We start from the raw sequence: 12928 nt of genomic DNA, 5'->3' as shown, positions 1-12928 counted from the left end.
TTGGAGGAAGACAAGAAAAAAAAATGAAGAAGTGGTATATGCACAGGCTTTTTTCCACAGTAAATGACACTGAATCTGTCATTTCTCTTACATTCGCATTTTTGAAGAAGTCTGGTAGATGAGTTAAACTTCGCCTACGATTGGCTTTGCTTGAGCACAATTGCTCCCTTCCAGAGGAAATTCCATATCCTGTGGAGTTTAGGGGGAGATGCTTTAGAATGTGCACATTATTTCCCTAACTCTACATGAATATAAAGAACAGCAGTGAACGCAAGTGTTGACTGTATCAGAGGGGAGGAAGGAGGGTGTGCGGTTGCCCAGTTACCCAACCAGAATCATGTTGGCTTCCAGCCTTGCCTCCCCACACCCTACCCACAGGAGACTGACATTTAGACAAACGTGTTCTCAGCCACCGGCGCAGCGCCCAATGCAGGGTATGGCTCTGAATGGCTTTGGCATCTGTTTTGTCTTGCCTCATGCCCACATACTGGGGCTGCTTGTTTTCATCCAATAGCAATTAGCACCGTGGTAAATGCCTTGTGCCCTGTGCTAATTCAGAAGAATAAGCATGTCACACTCTGCCAAGAATTACAGCTAATCACAGAGGGCTCCGGGCACACCTGCCCTTTCATTAGGCTTTTGTTTTAAAATGAGGGGTTGGTGCAACCCGAAACATTACATTCTCCTCTTGGCGGGTGATAACCATGGAGACCCAGGGGAGGCCTGGAATGTGGGTGGGGAGTGCCAGTCCTGAACACACGCTTCCTCCGTATGAGAACAGACAGCAGCAGGGGACTCAGGCCACTATTACTGGTGGGGCAACTGCTGACAGGGAGGCCCAGGGAATGCCCCATGACTGTGTAGAAGCTTGGCTTTGAGCAGTGCCCGATGCTAGGTACCGTTCAGCAACCACTGCGGACATAGCGTATGGGAATAAAGACCTGAGCCAACTTGCGGAGTGGAAAGCTCCTTGGTTACTGTTTCCTCTAAGTGTCATCCTCTAACCTGACAGCTGTCCTTATTCTAAGAATGCACTGTTTATCCTAATTGATATTTATCATTTATTTTAATTTTTAAGAAGTCAGGCTTATTAAGGTATAATTTACATTCAGAGAAATTCATCTTTTTAATGTGTACCATGCTGAGTTTTGACAAATGTGAACGGTCATGTAACCATTACCACAATCAAGATATATAATAATTCCACTGCCCCTAAAAATTCCTTCTTGCTCTTTTCTTGTTACTCTTCCTTTCCAGCTCCCTGACCCCCCAATCACTGATCTTATTTTCACTGCTATTATTGTTTTTTTCCAGAATCTCATATAAATGAGATCATTTAGTAAGCAGTTTCTTGTTAGTGGCTTCTCTCATTTTGCACAATGCTTTTGAGATTCACCTACGTTGTCCCATGGATTGGCAGTTTGTTCCTTTTTATTGTTAAGTGGTATACCATGGATGAACCCCAGTTCATTCTCCAGGATTTACATATGTTGGTGTTTCCCCTTTTGGCTCTGGGAACAACGCTGCTGTGAAAATTCATGTATAAGTCTTTGGGCATAAATTTTTATTTCTCTTGGGTAGGTAGGAGTGAAATTCTTTGGTCCTTGGTTATATATTTAACTTTATGAGAAATTGCCCAAGGGACACCTGGGTGGCTCAATGGTTGAGTGTCTGCCTTCGGCTCAGGTCATGATCCTGGGGTCCTGGGATCGAGTCCTGCATTGGGCTCTCCAAAGGGAGCCTTCTTCTCCCTCTGCCTGTGTCTTTGCCTCTCTCTCTGTGTTCCTCAGGAATAAATAAATAAAATCTTAAAAAAAAAAAGGAAATTGCCCAAATATTTTCCAGAGTGGATGTGCCATTTTGCATTCTTATCAGCAGTGTATGTGGGTTACAGTTCTCGCGGCCAGCACTTTATATTAGTCATTCTAGTAGGCACCTGCAAGTATCTCGTTGTGATTTTAAATTATATTTTCCTAATAACTAATGATTCTGAGATACCTTTCATGTTATAATTTACCTTAAATAGTCACCTCAAATCCACTCTACCCAAATTCTTGTTGAAGCAAGTTCTCATGCACCTCATTTTAGGAGAGATTTATCAAAACCCTCCCAAGGGCCTAAAAAAAGTGCATCCCAGGAAAGGCAAAACAAAGTAATGACCCAGCAATGAGGTCACTGACAGCAACACTGTTCTAAGTTAACTTTTCCTACATATTGAGCTCATCTTAGGATAGGGTCTGGGTCTTTTCATCTCCTTCCCACCCCAAAGCATCCAGCTCAGGGTCAAGTGCATGGCAGGTGCTTCAATAAATATCTGATGATTGACTGAGGCAAGATGGTGGCTCATGTTCCCAGTGGACATGACTAGGATGTGTGCATATGTTCTGGGAGAGGTTAGGCCCCAGAGGGTGGATTGGCCACTTAGTGAGAGGTTCTTCTGTCCTGTGGAGGGCATGAACGCAATATAGAGATCAGAGGTCCTTTATCAGGCTGCTCTTTAGAATCAGGTAGGGTTTTTTTGTTTTTTAAAGATGCCTAGGGCCAGACACAGATTTCCCTTGAAGCTAGGAAGGACCCCTCACTTGCATGGTACCCTGTGAATGCTGGGCTATGCTAGGAGTTATAGAATATTCTGGGAAGGCAGGGAAGAAGCCAGGTTGTTATCAGGAAGCAAGGGACCTGAAACTCAGTAATCTGTATAATTTCTGCACTCATTTTTATTTTTTTTAAGATTTTATTTTATTCATTCATGAGAGACACAGAGAGAGGCAGAGACACAGGCAGAGGGAGAAGCAGGCCCCATGCAGGGAGCCCGATGCGGGACTGGATCCCGGGACCCCAGGATCACGCCCTGAGCCGAAGGCAGATGCTCATCCGCTGAGCCACCCAGGAGCCCCTTTGCACTCATTTTAAAGAAATGTTAAGCATTGGATTTTGCTGTTGTTGGTGGTGGTGATTTTGTTTTCTTTTTTCAAGAAGCTTCATGAAACCTAATCTTTCCCATCGGGCTTCACTCAGAGGCTGGTATTTAATTTTTCTGGGTGTGGCCCAGGCACGGACATTTTTTAGAGCTTGGCAGAGAGTGGAATGTGCCTCAGGGTTGAGCCACGCAGTTACATACTGTCCACTAATGACCAAGTCTAGGCTACAAGCCATGAGGGAAGATTCTGGGCACACAGTGCTCATTCTAAGCATCAACCACTTCAACAAAATGGGCCCTCTTGGTTTCCCTCTAAAGCAGTCTACTTACTTGTAGTCTTCACTACTTTATTGTATCACCTATAGCAGCCCTGTGTGTAGGTCATGGCCCTGTTTACTCCTCCATGGCTCCTGCTGACTAAAGCCTACACTGCTCTTAGGGACAGCATAGCACTGCCAAGAGCACAGGACAGATGCCTTGGTCTACACCACAGCCCGGCTTTCAAGTGTGAGAAAACTGGATCAAAATCCTACCTCTCTTACTGACTAGTTTTGTGAGTTCACACCTCAGTTTCCTTACCTGGAAAATGGGAATGACAATAGGAAGAGCCACACAGCTTTGACCCGGGATAAAATGAGTTGATTGTAAAGCACCCGATACAAACCTGGTGGCGGGGAGCATGTTAAGCGCCTGAGAAAGGGCAGCAACCCACCCCGGCTGATTCAGACCTGGCACCTCGTCCCATCTGGTGCACTGCCTCCCTCCCCTGACCACACCTCCATGCCTCTCTCATCATCCACATCACTCGTTGGGCCCTTTCCTACCACCTGTTTCTCTTCCCTGTTAGATGCTAAGTTCTCAGCAGAAACAAGGGCTGTTTTCCTCTTAGTCTTGGTCCCAAGACAACCACATCATCCACAAGGATAATAATAGCTGATATTTACTGAATGCTTACTACGTGCCTGGCAATGGTATGTGGTTTATGTGCATTACCTCCTTCAATCCCCGTAATAATCCTAGAGCTGGGTGCTGTTATTGCCCTGTTTTACAGCCTAACAACTTGAACCTCAGGAAGGCCCAGTACTTGGCCAAGGTCACACAGTCCATGAGATAACATTCATCCCTGACAGCATTTTCATCACTTAGAGGTGAAAATGAGATGAAAGAAGGAACACTAACTATAGTTAAAGAACTAGCTTTTATTCTGAGATTATAGGTTCCTATTCTTCCCTCCCTCTCCCTCCCTCCCTTCCTTCCTTCCTTCCTTCCTTCCTTCCTTCCTTCCTTCCTTCCTTCCTTCCTTCCTTCCTTCCTTCCTTCCCTCTTTCCTTCCTGTGTTGAATTCTTTTTCACATTTTTAAATGCATGGTAGTGATAATAGATTGTAGTGGATGTTTTCAAATGACTTTGCATTGCAAAATAAAATACTGGGTATCCTATATTTGTCTCTCTCAGTTGTTTTTGTGAAATGTTAGTGGTCTGTGAAGAAGTCTGAGATCTGTTACTCTAAAGAATAGCTATGTTTAAAAAGATGCACAATATACATTTGTTAAATTGATGCATATGACATTTATCTTCCAGGGCAAACATGTGGCCAACAGAAGAAAGGAAGGGAAAGCTTCTCATTTAATTTTCTTCCATCAATAGTTACTGAGCATCTGCTTTGTCCTAAGCACTGTGCTCAAGTCTGAGGGAGGACATAAAACAAACAGAACACAGTCGCTGCCCTCAGTAAGCTCAATGCCATTTCTAACAGTTTGGGGAAAGTAGAAGAAATGTGGCTTTTAGAACTATCAATATTATCAGTATTATTGGTGTATTGCCAAAATATTAAATCAATATTTGTTATACTTTTGACCCCCAGGGGGTAAAAATCCCATTAGAACACAATCCTATTCCTGCTGTACTGGATCAGCCCCCGTGAGATTAACTGGAAAGGGTATCCTAACTCTCTCTTAGTCATATTCTTGATGTTTACCCACTACAAGGAGGTAGTGAAGAGAGCAAGGCATATAATGGTTATAGATTACTTAAATAAAAAAAATTTTAAAATCTGAAGAATATAAATGGTCCATACAACTACTATCTGAATAACCCCTGTCAGATATGAAAATTAGAAGTATTTTATCCACGTGGTTAGAAAATTCAACTTAAAACTAGGAAGACATAAACAACAACTAAGTCCTCACTCTCCCCAGCAGGCCACTTCCATTTATCTTTTCAGAAACATTTTCCACATGTATATAATAAAACTTTATACGTAAAGTATACATAATACAATATATAATTAAAAAAAAGGGGGGGGGGATCCCTGGGTGGCTCAGTGGTTGATTGTCTACCTTCAGCTCAGGGTGTGATTCCGGGTTTGGGGCTCAAGTTCCACATCGGGCTCCCTGTGGGGAGCCTGCTTCTCCCTCTGCCTATGTCTCTCTGCCTCTTGCTCTGTGTCTCTCATGAATAGATGAATAAAATCTTAAAAAAACCATAATATATATAATCCTTTTTTTTTTTTAACCTCAGTAGACTCCTACTAACCCATATTTGTCTGTACTTTGTATTTTTCACTTGATGGTATATTTTAGGAATGTTTCCATATCAGTCTATTCAGATCTGTCCCCTTCTTTTTAAAGGCCACATAGTATTCCATCATAGGTTATACCTACAAGCCTTATTTTAATCAATACCCCCATTTGCTAGATATTGAGTGTTTTTTCTCCCTAGTTGAACATAATGCTTCAATGAGTATGTCTGTATATACATTTTGGTGTACTTTTGAGGCATATCTGCAAATTCCTGTGAGCAGAATATTGTATAAAGTAATACATATTTAAATTTTTTATAGTTTTTGCCAAGTTGCTCTCCAGATAGTTACACAAATTTAGATTCCTACAAAGAATGGTGGTTTATTCCCAAACTGCTGCATTTTTGCAAATTTGATAGTTGACTTTTACTATCACATTGATGTTTCTTCATTGCTTATTTTTGCATTGGGTTCAGCTTCTCGTTTTGGGTTCATATAGCCAATTTATCATTCTTTTCCTTGAGGGCTTCTGGTTTTTTATCTTCTTCTTAGAAAGTGTTCCCACTTCAGGACAGTAAGTTCACCTATGCCATCTTCTACAACTTTTATGCTTTTATTAGTCACTTTAAAGCCTTTGATTGATTTGGAATTTATTGGGTTTATTGATGTCACTTCTTTTCTCCTCAAATGACTAGTCAGGTATTCCACATTATTTATCAACATTTGTCTATTCTCTACTGACTTGATATCCTATCTTTACTTCATACTTAGGTCTATTTCTGGATTCCAGAAATTTCTTTACCAACATCAAATTGGCTTAATTATTGTTGCTTCTTATTTTGTTTTGATAATCTGATAGTGATAAATCACTCCGTCACTCTTCCCTACCTCCTCCCTGCAATATCCTAGCCAGTATAGGCATATGTATACATATACATATATATATGTGAATATACATACATACTCACAATAATTACTAGCCAGCATCTATATATATTTATTTAAATAACTACCAATATTATTTTCTTAATTTCCTCTATGGTCTCCAAGTATAATGACATGAGTGGGGATACTATTAAGTATGATATTTGCTGCATCTTTTTGGTAGATACCCTTTATTGGGTTCAAAACTTTCTTATGACTAGGTTTCTAAGAATTTTTATATTGAACATAAATTTATTTAGTTTGATGATTTTCTCTATCAGTTGAAGTGATCATATGATGTTATTCCTTTCATCTGGTAATATGGTAGCTTGTATAATTTGTTTTCCTGAGTTTGAACCATGTTACATTCCTGAAATTAACTCTTCTTTATTGATATGAATTTTTATATTTTATAAACTGCAAAATTAGATTTGTTAGTTTTTTGTTTATTTGTTTGCTTATTTAGGACTTTTGCATCTAGGTTCACAGATGAGTTTGATTTCTAATTTTCTTTTCTTGTTTTGGTTTTCCCAGAATTGGGGATTATACTAGCCTCATAATATAAATTGGGCAACATTCCTCTTTTAAAAAAATTCCCTGAAATAGATTAAGTTAGGGATTTTTCAGTTTCTTAAAGTTTGGCACAGATTTGTAAAACTTTCTTTTCTTTCTTTTTTTACAAATTTTATTTAAATAGTATTTTGTTTAGTTAACATATAGTATAATATTGGTTTCAGGAGTAGAATTCAGTGGTTCATTGCTTATCTACAAATCCCAGTGTTCATCATAACAAGTGCCCTCCTTACTACCCATCACTCAGCTAGCCCATCCTCCAACCACCTCCCTCCATCAACCCTCAGTTTGTTCTCTGTAGTTAGGAGTCTCTTATGCTTTGCTTCCTTCTCTCTCTTTTTCCTCTCCCATATGTTCTTCTATTTTGTTTCTTAAATTCCACATGAGTGAAATCATATGGTATTTGCCTTTCTTGGACTGATTTTGTCTAGGATAATACATCCATTCTAGCTCCATCTGTTATTGCAAATGGCAAGATTTCATTCTTTTTGATGGCTGAGTATTATTCCAATATATATATATGATATAGCACATCTTCTTTATCCATTTATCAGTTGATGGACATTTGAGCTCTTTCCATAGTTTGGTTGTTGTTGATAATGCTGCTATAAACATTGGGGTGCATGTATCCTTTTGAATCTGTATTTTTGTATCCTTTGGATAAATACCTAGTAGTGCAATTGCTGAGTCATAGGGTAGTTCTATTTTTAACTTTTTGAGGAACCTCCATACTGTTTATCCCAGTGGCTGCACCAGTTTGTATTTCCATCAAGGGGGCAAGAGGCTTTCCCTTTCTCTGTATCCTCGCCAACATCTGTTGTTTTTGTGTTGTTAATTTTAGCCATTCCGAGAGGTTAAAAGTTTCTGAATTCACTCTCTTCTTTGGTGGGAAATTTGTTTATATATTCAATTTTTAAATTGCTATTATTTCTGTTCCCTCTGGAGATTATGTGCTTTATATTTGTCTCTTGATGACTTTAAAGGTTTTTTGTATGTTTCAAAGTGATTGACATAAAATTATAACTATTAAAGTTTTCAATCTGTCTGTACTTACCATCCCTTTTCCATTCCTAATATTTGGGAGTTTTTGAGTTTTATTTATTTTCTTTATCAAATCAGTAAGCAAAAAAAAGAAGGAAAAAAAGGACAAGAAAAGAAGTAAAATATGTCAATAAATTAAACTTCTCATTTGCTTAGCAATATACTGAGACTTTTGAAGAATTCAACCTACAGATACCATTTTTTTGCTCTACTCTAAAGTCAGCAGCAATAAAGAGTGATGAAGAGGGACAGGGAAGGATAGTATTGAGGTCTTATTGGATGATGATACTTCATGTCTCACTTTTTAATGCTCTTTTTTTCTTAACATGGTGGACTGAAGAATACGGATTCTCTCTCTCATAGTTGGTCGTGCTGTTTGATTTAGGAAGCTGTTTGATTAGGCATTGGAGTAGTCATTGTTTTCCAATGGCTGTATTTCTTACATATTATTACTTACATGGTATAGGTTTGCATAATATTGAAATCCATAAAATGTGAGGAAATTATACCCCTCCCTTATTTCTTTGGCTCTCAAATATAAAACCATCTTGTCATAAATTCTGTTCTGGTTGTTTATTTTGTTCAAAAGTATTGTAATAGCAGCCTGACAGGGTAACCACTTAAGCCAAATTTTCCAGGAATGAGGGGCGTTTTTGTTTCCATAGGGAGAAAGCATGTTTTGGAGTAAGCACAAACATTCCATCATATGAGCTAAATCAAAGCTCTTCAGAAACTTAAAAGTTGGGGCACCTGGGTGGCTCAGTGGTTGAGCCTTTGGCTCAGGTCATGGTCCTGGTGTCCTGGGATCGAGTCTCACATTAGGCTCCCCACAGGCTCCCCAGAGCCTGCTTCTCCCTCTGCCTATCTCTCTGCATCTGTCTGTCTCTCATGAATAAATAAATAAATCTTAAAAAACAACAACAACAACTGAAAAGTCAGTCCTTTCTATCATCCAAAGTGTAGGAGGAACTTCTGATGATTAGGTCAAATATGAACAAAACACTAAGTTTCTCTCAAATCTACAAAGATTTTGTAGTAACTGAGAAATTGGTGAAATTATATATGTATTTTTTTGGTATCCTGAATTGTTTTCATTAAACATAAGCTGGATCTTTAAGTGATTAAGTCTCACCCTTTTTTTCCCCTCTAAAGAACTTGCTAAGGGTTTGACAAATACTTGTTAAGGTGACTTAGAAGAAGCATTGTGGGTACGATTGCAGCATTTTAATCATGGTAAATCTCAGGGCTGACAAACTGCATGTTCATGTCCTTGTTTTCCGTCTAATGAAAATATTTAATTTTCAGAATGAACTGAAAGTCACCCCAGATTTACTTAATATCAACCCTGCCTAAGATGATGAATCATTCTCAAGGGCAGCACCGTGCCTCCAGAGTCCCAGAGCAAGGCCACTCTCTGTGGCTTTTAGCTCTAGGTGGCATCCTATTTGTCATTCTTACTGGGTGCATGAAATCTTTATTAAAATCCAAAAGTACGATAGCATTTTCCTTAGGGCCCACCATTTATAGAGGAGAATAACTCCCCAAATTGTAGAATAAATTAAATTTTCATGACTTTATTCACTTTGTAGTTGTCACCAATGAAAGCATTTCTGTTTGTAGGACACCAATGTACCTAATAAAAGCTGGGAGAGCCATCACTGAAGATTTTTCTGATTCATTCTATTTTAATTCATCTTCCATGCATTGGTAGAAAGAGAGATGTGTCTTTTCAATTTTTATGTCCAAAAGGAAATACTCTTGGGTGCTTTTTTGTTTCTTTTCCATTCATTTGATAAATGATCATTTAAACCCAAGGAAGAAGTTTCTCAAACTGAATCAAGGTAAAAATACACATCTTAATATCTACTCAGTTAACATAAGGTATGTATTGTCATTGGAAGTCTCCTGTCATGCAACTTCATTGTTACCACATTGTAATTATAGTCCCAGACAGCCAAAATACTAAGGCAATCCCAGCAGGCGATTTTTTGGCATAATCATCATTCTGATGGAGGAAGAAAGTGGTGATTGCTTGCTCCAGAGGGCAGCTTCAAAGAATTTTCATCTCTCTGCTGTTTCTTCCTACCTTCTCAGTTGATTCTAATACAACTTCTCTTGTAGTCTTAATCTTCCTGTCTATAGAGCCCATTCCTAATCTTTGCAAATTAAGATGCAAGTCATTTTATCCTACATATTTTTTTTGCCCACCTTACAGTTAATTTATTTTGCACAAATTTTAAACTAGGACAGGAACTGTAACCCCAAAGAACCAGTCAACAGTATTGGTTTTTCCCTTCAAGAAGTTTTCAGAGAACTGAGTACCAGAGAGTGATCATGTTCTTGTTATCCATCAAAAAGATGCATATATCTGCCATAAATAAGCCTATTGGGTATTTTATTCTACTTGGAGTCAGCAGTATGCAATGTATTTATAGTTTATCACATATTAGTGATTTGAAAGTGATATATACTATGTTATAGTTACAAGGAAGGAAAGGAAGAGCTCATATGCAATGGAACATTGTGTCTTACATTGGGAAGATGATTTCAGGACAAAGGTAATGAGGATCCCAGTGGAAATTGCAACTGAACTCTCTAAAATATCAATACCGAGTAATTCTTTTGTTGCTACACCATTCAAGGTCTTACAAAACGTAGTAAAGGCAGTCAGATCTTTTCATTCATGTGGTTTTTGGATCTTCTTAACAATGGCATTATTCCTTGTAGTTAGAAACTTGGCAGGTAATGGAAGTCATTTCTCAGCAGAACAGGCTCAAGGCATGAGGACATATAGCTGAAGCTTAAAGGAGATTGCATGAAATATTAACCCTGCTCCTCTCAGAACAGAGTCCGGGGGTAGATCCAAAGGAGCAATCACCAGCTCCAAAAATAAGATACTGCAAGTAATTAAAAAGTATCTAAAATGCTCCTATAATCTGCTAATAATAATTATACATGTTACAAAGGCTTAGTGGAGCACACTAATCAGACAAAATTAATAGCAGGACATTGGGGAATTGGAGAGGCAGCCTACCTGATTAGCTGGCCAGATTTAGGGCTGTACTTTGGAGAAGCCAGCTTTAGAGACAATCAAATGAGAATCCACTGGACTCCCAACACAATGATGCCTCAAATAAATTTAGCAGATAGGCCAAAATGAAACACAATATGAAAAAACCTAATTGCAAACCTAAAGAAAATTTCTGAAGTCTATGGATTGTCTGCATCTTTTATTTTTCTAGATATGTTGGTAAACTAGATAAACTTTTACCTTCTATTTTTTTCCCCATCCTGGAATCATACTGGTTCCTCCAGTATTTAATAGACATTATTCCCCATCTCTGTTAATGGGTGTTGCTTTGGCAAGGGCAAAAGGCTGTCAGATTCTACTACATCCTCTTTGGTGGAGACTTGTATTTTAGATTTGAGAAAAAGTTGGATAGTTTTTCTTCATTCTTAAGGTTAAAAATTTTAACCAGAATATAGTTAGGGTTATTTCTCTACCAGTCTGTAATGAATTTATTTTCTCTTTGCAATATCCTTATTCTCTCATTTTAGAGAGCTCTCTTGGTCACTCTATCTTTGAAAGAAATTTCATTTGTGGGCTCTCTATTTGAGGAACATCTTTATGTTGAATCACTTTCAGACTGCACACTGATGACAATTTATTTTTTTCTTCTGTACTCACCATGATTAATTTAAGCATTCTTTATATCAGAATTTTATTTTAGTTAGCAATATTTTAGTCTTTGCTATCCTAATTTATCTATGAGCTCCATAATAGTGTTTTTTCCCCTCAATTTCTTTAACTTTGTGGTCTCTTTCTTTTCCTGGTCTCCCTTAAAAATATGTTTGTATTACATTTTTTTAACAGCATGATACAACTGCATAGTATGGTCCTCTTTTCCCTGGCTTCTGTTTTTCTCCAGATTAAGTCCCTCATTTGTCATTTTTATGCTAAATTTCATTCATTTGATGTTGATTTATTGAGTATCTAATATGTGTAAGGCACTATTCTTTATGCTAGGGAGAGAACCATGGGGGAAAACAAATTCCCTGCTGTCACAGATACTACATCTTAGACAGAGGAGACAGACAAAAACCTCCAAATACATAATGAAACATTAAGTAAAACTTTCTCTGTAAAGGGCCATATAGAAAATAATTTTGGCTTTGTGGGCCATAGGTCATCTACTCAATTCTGTACTGTAGCCTAAAAGCAGCCATAGACAATAGATAAACCAATGAGTGTTGCTGTGTTCCAATAAAACTTTTCAGACACCTGGTTTAGGATAACTCTTTACCAACATTATTCTTATGCTTTCTTTGGCATTGCTTCCTTGAGGGCACTCTACCTATTTTATATGCCTGTACTGCAATGTGGTATAAGTTCCTGGTTTGGAGTGAGTGAACAGATCAAAGACCATCCAGCAAGGAGGGAGTGAAGAAGAGCTATGATGGATTCTATGCGTTGAGTCCCATCCCCTTTACTGATAAGTATTTCAAGGCCAAGAGTAAAAGGGTCATTTGGGTCACTTCTGGCCAGAGCCCATTTCCAATTGCCAATGTGAAAGACTTAAAGTTTGGAACCTGATGCTAACTTCTCCCTGTAGCTCTACAGCCTTGGTCCTGGGGTGACTGCCCACTAATGGGGGCCCAGAACGAAGCAAACAAGGGAGCCACCAGTGCGACTTTCCTAAAGGAGCATGGGGTCAGAGGTGTTCTGCAATGACACTGGCTGACTCAGGCTTCTACTGCTAGATTTCTACTTTATATGTATAGACTTTATACGTTTAACCCTTGGCTTATTTTCCTAGGCCACCAAAATGCTCTTTAAAATACATCTTTTGGGATGCCTGAGTGGCTCAGCAGTTGAGTGCCTGCCTTCGGCCCAGGGTGTGATCCCAGAGTTCTAGGACTGAGTCCCACGTCGGGCTCCCTGCATGGAG

At 38.7% G+C, this 12928-nt stretch overlaps 1 protein-coding gene across 27 annotated transcripts in view; it reads right to left on the bottom strand.

Moving 5' to 3' along the window:
• Positions 1 to 12928, bottom strand: part of ZFHX3 (zinc finger homeobox 3) — a 527663-nt gene that overhangs the window by 418826 nt on the left and 95909 nt on the right. For 6 of the 27 annotated variants that reach the window (XM_077888884.1, XM_077888906.1, XM_077888888.1 and 3 more), the window contains one exon: positions 92 to 189. The exons of the other annotated variants lie outside the window; for them this stretch is intronic. The gene's annotated coding sequence lies outside the window, so the exon portion shown is untranslated. The remainder of the gene's footprint in view (positions 1 to 91; positions 190 to 12928) is intronic. 27 annotated transcript variants of the gene reach the window in all.

This window comes from Canis aureus, chromosome 3, assembly GCF_053574225.1.
Source record: "Canis aureus isolate CA01 chromosome 3, VMU_Caureus_v.1.0, whole genome shotgun sequence".
Lineage (NCBI taxonomy): Eukaryota > Metazoa > Chordata > Mammalia > Carnivora > Canidae > Canis > Canis aureus.
This window is presented reverse-complemented; position numbering and strand designations above follow the sequence as displayed.